This window comes from Bidens hawaiensis, unplaced genomic scaffold (genome assembly GCF_021521415.1).
Source record: "Bidens hawaiensis isolate Kalapana, Puna unplaced genomic scaffold, B.hawaiensis_p1.1 tig00049390_1, whole genome shotgun sequence".
NCBI lineage: Eukaryota > Viridiplantae > Streptophyta > Magnoliopsida > Asterales > Asteraceae > Bidens > Bidens hawaiensis.
Window position 1 is genome coordinate 94,113 of NW_027498844.1, and position 6,163 is coordinate 100,275.

Here is a 6,163-nt window from a genome sequence, read left to right on the forward strand (position 1 = left end):
AGTAAGAGACCCGAATGAATACCACCTTTTCTCACTTTGGATTCAATGTCTAACCAATATACCACATATGCTGCTTGTGATAACGCATGAAACCCAATAAATAATGAATAATTTTTGGTAACAAAAGAACAGCAAAACAATGACATAAGAAGGCTAAAAAAAACAAGGGCATTTGTGATATTATCAGCCGTTCAATTTATTTTAAATAAATTGTGATTTTATCAAAAGTTTAACTGCTTTGTTACTTACAAGGAACAAAATACAGAGATGGAAAAGTTAAGATGTGAGTTGTTTTAAATAAATAAACAAGTATTTAAATAATAAGCAAAATAATCAATCATATATAGAAGTTGAAAGTTATACCTCTTGCTCACTATATTCGAATTTTTTTCCAAAAGAGTGTTGGTCGGAAAAGCATATACCAAAATGGTGTTCATTGAAAAATATTTACCTAAATAGTGTTATTGAAAGATTTTTGTATTTCTCACTCCAAATATTATTGGGTATAACTAATATTAGATCAAGATATCTCTTTTCTTTTTATTTTAAAGAGAAATAAAATTAACTTAAATCTAAAATAATTTTTTATACAAATATACATTTTTCCATTTTTAAAATTTATACTACTCTTTTTAAATAAATCCTTAAAGGCTAAAACAGTATACATACTATACATATATAAATGCGCTCAATTTATCTTTCAGATTTTATACACGGTATAAATTAAAAATCAATTTTAATGTTTTTAGCACTTCTCATTCAATTAATATAACTGAAGTTAGTTATTTGTTTTATTTTATTTTATTTTCATTTTATCTTATCATTTTTAATTCTAACACTTTCATTATTAAGATTGAAAATCATATGGAACCAGAGGTGGGTGAAAACTCGAAAATCAAACCGAAGTCAAACCGGTTTAAATTAATTAAATCATAGAAAAGATTTATTTTACACTTTCAATATGCTCAAAAATAATATAAGCGAAGTTCTAACCAACTTTTGTTAACTGTATCAAAATTAAAATGAATTTAGTGTAAACCATCATTTTTTTTCAAAATGCCCAGTTAATGCAACAAAAATATTAAGCAACCATCCAAAGTATTATATCTCAAATTAACAGAAGAAACAATTTGTGAACTTGAGAAAAATGGGGGCACCTCACGAGACAGATTATTCGAATAAAATGAAAAGATAAATGACTCAAATTTAGAACCAATGTGTGATTGGAAAATTAGATAGATAAATCGAGTGTAATTAATTATATACACTATTTTAGAGTTTCTTTAAAACTAATAGTATGTATTAAACTAAAAATATAAAAAAAAATTATGTATTTTGAATATAAGTTAATGCTATTATTTTAAAATTATAATAATAGAGACATGTTATGTTTCTATCTTACTTTACCCAATAAGATTTAGAGTGAGAAATAATAAATACTTTCAATAACACTATTTTGGTAAATATTATTTTATAAACACCATTCTGGTAAATATTTTTCCCATCAACACTAGTTTGGAAAAACACTCCACTATATCCTCCACATGTAGAAAGTTTATTTAAAATCATCTTCAATTCATTACAATTGGCTTCTGTGAACCTTAATGTAAGATACTGCCCTTTTACTTCCATATAAAGTTCTTCAAGCTTATCTAAGTTTTGTATGACACCATCATCAATACAAAGCCTATCATCACATCTTGTTAAATCAAGTAACCTTAGCCTTTTCAACTTTCCTATTTTAGATGGTAAGTTTTTGATGCCACAGTGAGAAAGGTCGAGTATTTCCAAGTTAATAAGATCTCCAAAAAAAGATATATCATGGTCCACCAACGAGCACGAATGAAGAGATAGTACTCGAAGGTTTGTCGAGTATTGTGGAAGAAACTTTAGATCCATATTCTCGTATGCCACAACCTCAAGTTTCTCCAAATTTGTAAGAAAATCTTGAGAAAAGTTGAGTAGCTGCCCATCCATCAGAGTCAAAAGTGCAAGGTTAGGCTGATTAAAATCTTCAGTAACTCAAAGTTATCTCCGCAGTTCCAAAGAATTCTTTCATAAGAAACTTCTTTTCTAAGCTGCTCTGAAAGATTATTATCATGGTTCACTATTGAAGCTTGTTTCACTTCTGTAAAATTGCTTAAAACAAAATCACGCACAAGATCATGCATTTTGACACATTGTTCATGATCACTTTTGATCAATAAGTTTAAACCTATGAGTGTGTCAACACAAGTGTGTACCCGGTCTCTTGCGGTTGCAATAGTATACATCTCCTTAAAAAAGTTTAATCCCCATCCGTACCTCAATAGATCTTCTTTGTCAATATTATAGTCCTCTGGGAACAAGCCACTAAGAATAAATATAGCTTTAAGATCGTCATCTTTGAGATTTATGTAGCTAATCTCAAAAATTGCTTTAATACGATCAAGGCCTTGAAACATTTTCTTTTCAAAGCGATTAAGTAAATCATTCCACGCATGCCTTTTCTTGTTAACTTTTAACGTTGACGCAATGGTATTTATGGCAATAGGCAAACCTCCACACCTCTTTAAGATATCTTCTCCAATCCGATGCATGTCAGGATCGGTATCTGGTCCAAGTCCTATTATTCCCGAAAATAGCTTTCTCGCTTCTTCTTCTTGCAAAACAACAATTTTGAAAATCAAACTAGTTTCAACACCCATCTGATTGCAAACATGTTCATCTCGGGATGTGAACAACAACTTGAAGCCATTTGGTAAAGGACTAGCCAATCCAATATCTCCGAGGTTGAACTTCTCCCAGACATCATCTAGTATTACCAAAATCTTCTTTTTACCCTCTTTCAAGATGTTCTCAATTCTTTTCTTAAGACGATCGGCCCTTGTATCTTTAGTTGTCTCGGTTAGAGCTTCACCAAGGTACTCTGCAACAACTTGTTGAATAGATATCGGGTTTGGATTTTTCCCGACTTCAACCTTCACAATGTAATCAAACATTTTCTTCTCGGTGGCCACCTTCTTCAGGTCTTCCATCATTGTGGTCTTTCCGACACCACCCATTCCACATAGAGCCATCATTTTGGTGGTCACATTGTTGCTTGGTTCAAGGGATTTCAATGCTTTTTTGAAGATTAAATCTCTGGACTTGATTTGGTATTCTTTTTGGTTTTGGTCTTCCTCATGAACTGCTTCAGAGGTTGATGGTCTTGGAGGACTAACAGTGCCAACGGGTATTATTTGGTCGGTCCACTCCATCGCAGCTTTTTCGTTCATGAGACGGTTTATCTCTTTGAGAATTTTAGATGATTTTTTTCCTGCTATGTACTTCGCCTTGATGTTAAAGCATCCACCTCCCCCTGCAGTTGGAATTGTCTCCTTACTTGCTTTGATTTCTTCAACTTCCGCCAACCAACCTGGGACACGACGGGGTACCACTCGACTGTTTTCTATATTCCTCTGCTGTTGAGTACGCGTGTCCCCTTCTGCACCTTCCAATTCCCTCACTTTTGCATTCATGTCTGTGACCATGCTTGAGGAAAAAACTAAGAAACCCAAGTGTCTCTTAACAGGAACAAGCAAAGATTCAACAACGGGAGTAAGAATCAGAGTTATGAACTCCATCTTCCAGATGTGTAGTATTTGACTATTTGCTGTTTAATACAAACAATAAAAGTAACAAGGGAATGAAATGCTTATTAAAGAACAATATTTCTATCTTGAAATGGTTAACAAAAGTTTCTACTTTTATAAATTCTAAAATTTAAACAAATAACACGATAGGTAATGACAAGATTGTATACTTTGAACCAATTGTTGTTATTAAATCAAAACTAGTGTTTTACCTGGCGCCGGGATGGTCGGTAAAACCCCAATGGTGATAAGTCAACGCAATTCGGCTACGTGTGTTATTGTACTGGCACTAAAACAAAACCAAAACAAAAAGAATTATAAAAATTGAGGTGGACCAATGAGGTGATGTCGGTTGGTAAAAACTCAAACATTGGTAAAATCCAACCGTCATTGATCCCCAACATTGAGGTGGTGAGCTTATGCAAATTCGATCGTTTCCGTCACGTTTGTTACAGTACCGAAACTTGACAAAACCGGGCCCCGGTGCGGAAGCGTGAATATTCATTATTAACGGAGGAGCTCGAATCTAGAGTAGGATTGAATCACACTCGTATTCACTCTTGAATGATATTTGGACGGATGAGATGTATTGCGAGAAAGCCTAATTCGATTAACAATAATCAATAAAGTAAGATGAAACCATATATGTAATCAAAACACAAAAAAGATAGAAATGGTAGTATGATATCATTAGTCGAATGATTCTCATAAAGATGAACCAACTCATACATACATTCATACATACACAAGAAATATCAGCCACCCTGAGAGAGCTCATCCCGGGGAGGAGACTCTCATAGGGATAAAACCCTAGATCTCAATCAATACACAATACACTCAATCATACTAGACAAATGAATAAAAACATTTATAAATACTAGTCTAGCATGACTTGGTCTTTATGCCATCCACCATTGGTTGAGACCAAACAATATATTTTTTACCCACATATTAATTCGATGCGTCGGTCTAAAATATAAGACCCAACATAACTAAAACGAAAAATGAATTTGCATTCGGTCGGTTTTCATACATTCTTTGCGGTACTAGAACTAAAACAAAATGCGGCGAGTCTACGTGAATTCAGTCGGTTTCCGTGACGCTTATTACGATACCGAAACTAAAAAATATATGCATAACAATTAATTAAATTTCAAAATCAATAGCCATAATATTGCATCCACCTTAAAACCCAGTAATATATCATAAGACTTAGCATGTTTTGAAATTAGTGATTTGGTGATGTCACGACCATTCTGCCAGTGTCAACAATCGATTCTTAGCTTAAGGGTCGCCCCAATTATTCATCCACTCTAAAATCCAAACACCCTAAAACAACCAAGTTACCGTTGTAACAAAATTTGACACATTCTTAATAAACAATGCATAATTGAGGAAGAGTGCATCTTCCCAAGATAACTCATAGCTGTCATTTCCCCTTTAATATAATAAAATTATGAAAAGCAAACGCGGTTAAACAACCACCAAAAATTTATGAATAGTGAAACTTTGTGAGTGAACTAACATTTGGCTTTTAGTGTATATATATATATATAGGATTAGGCTCATTTCAGAAGTATTTTTTAGTGCGAGAAGTACGAGAAATCAATCCAACCAATCATAATTTTTACTCTATTTATGATTTATTTTAATAAAATGGGTATTTTAGTAAATACAGTTTTTTCTATATATGGTAAGTAACAACAATATGGGATATATGTGTGAACCCTCAGGTGGGCAAAAGTAAAATTGCACTAATTTTGACGTTATTTTACTAATTTTGTGAAAATAACGTTAAAAGTGATGGAAGGTTAATCAGGCATCATGTGGTGGCGTTGATAGCCGAAAGACAAGGGTACATGCACCAATCAGCCGGCGTCCCGATGATTGAGTGCTATGTGCCTTATGTAATATGTCCAAGGCTTGATGCAAAACTACTATCGAGCCGGGGGTCTCACCGGAAGCAGCCTCTCTATCCCCATGGGGTAGAGGTAAGGCTGTCTACATCTTACCCTCCTCAGACCCTACCATAGCTTTGCTATTGGTGGGATATACTGAGTACGATAATGATGATATGATTATATTTTCTTTTTATTAGTTGTTTTAACCGTTTTAATAATACAAGTATTATTCATTTTCCTGGAAAATAATCTATATATTCCGAATTATATTTTATCAACAAATAAACCTAAATCTATATGTTCGATTTCTCACGTATCCCCAATTCCAGCAATTGAATCAAGTTGTAATCACCAGATAAACCTACATCAATTGTTTTGATTAATTATCCCAATTAAAGAAAAATAAATATCCTTTTCTTCCAATTTCCCTAATTATATGGATTGAATATTTGAATCAGGGACTCATGATTCAACGCATCAAGATATTGCAAATACAAAGGACCGATCCATCAATTACCCATTAGTATTCTGTTGATTATCCTTAAACCAAGCTACACCAAGTTCAGTTTGTTATTAAGATCAATTTCATATTATCATTATATTTAATTGTTTCTATTCAATATTATACTTAAACCGAGACATGCCAAA

The 6,163-nt window shown here is 33.1% G+C and overlaps 1 pseudogene; it reads right to left on the bottom strand.

Annotated features, from left to right (window-relative positions):
- Positions 1 to 1,398: 1,398 nt before the first annotated feature.
- Positions 1,399 to 3,605, bottom strand: LOC143597993 (putative disease resistance protein At5g05400; annotated as a pseudogene).
- Positions 3,606 to 6,163: the final 2,558 nt, after the last annotated feature.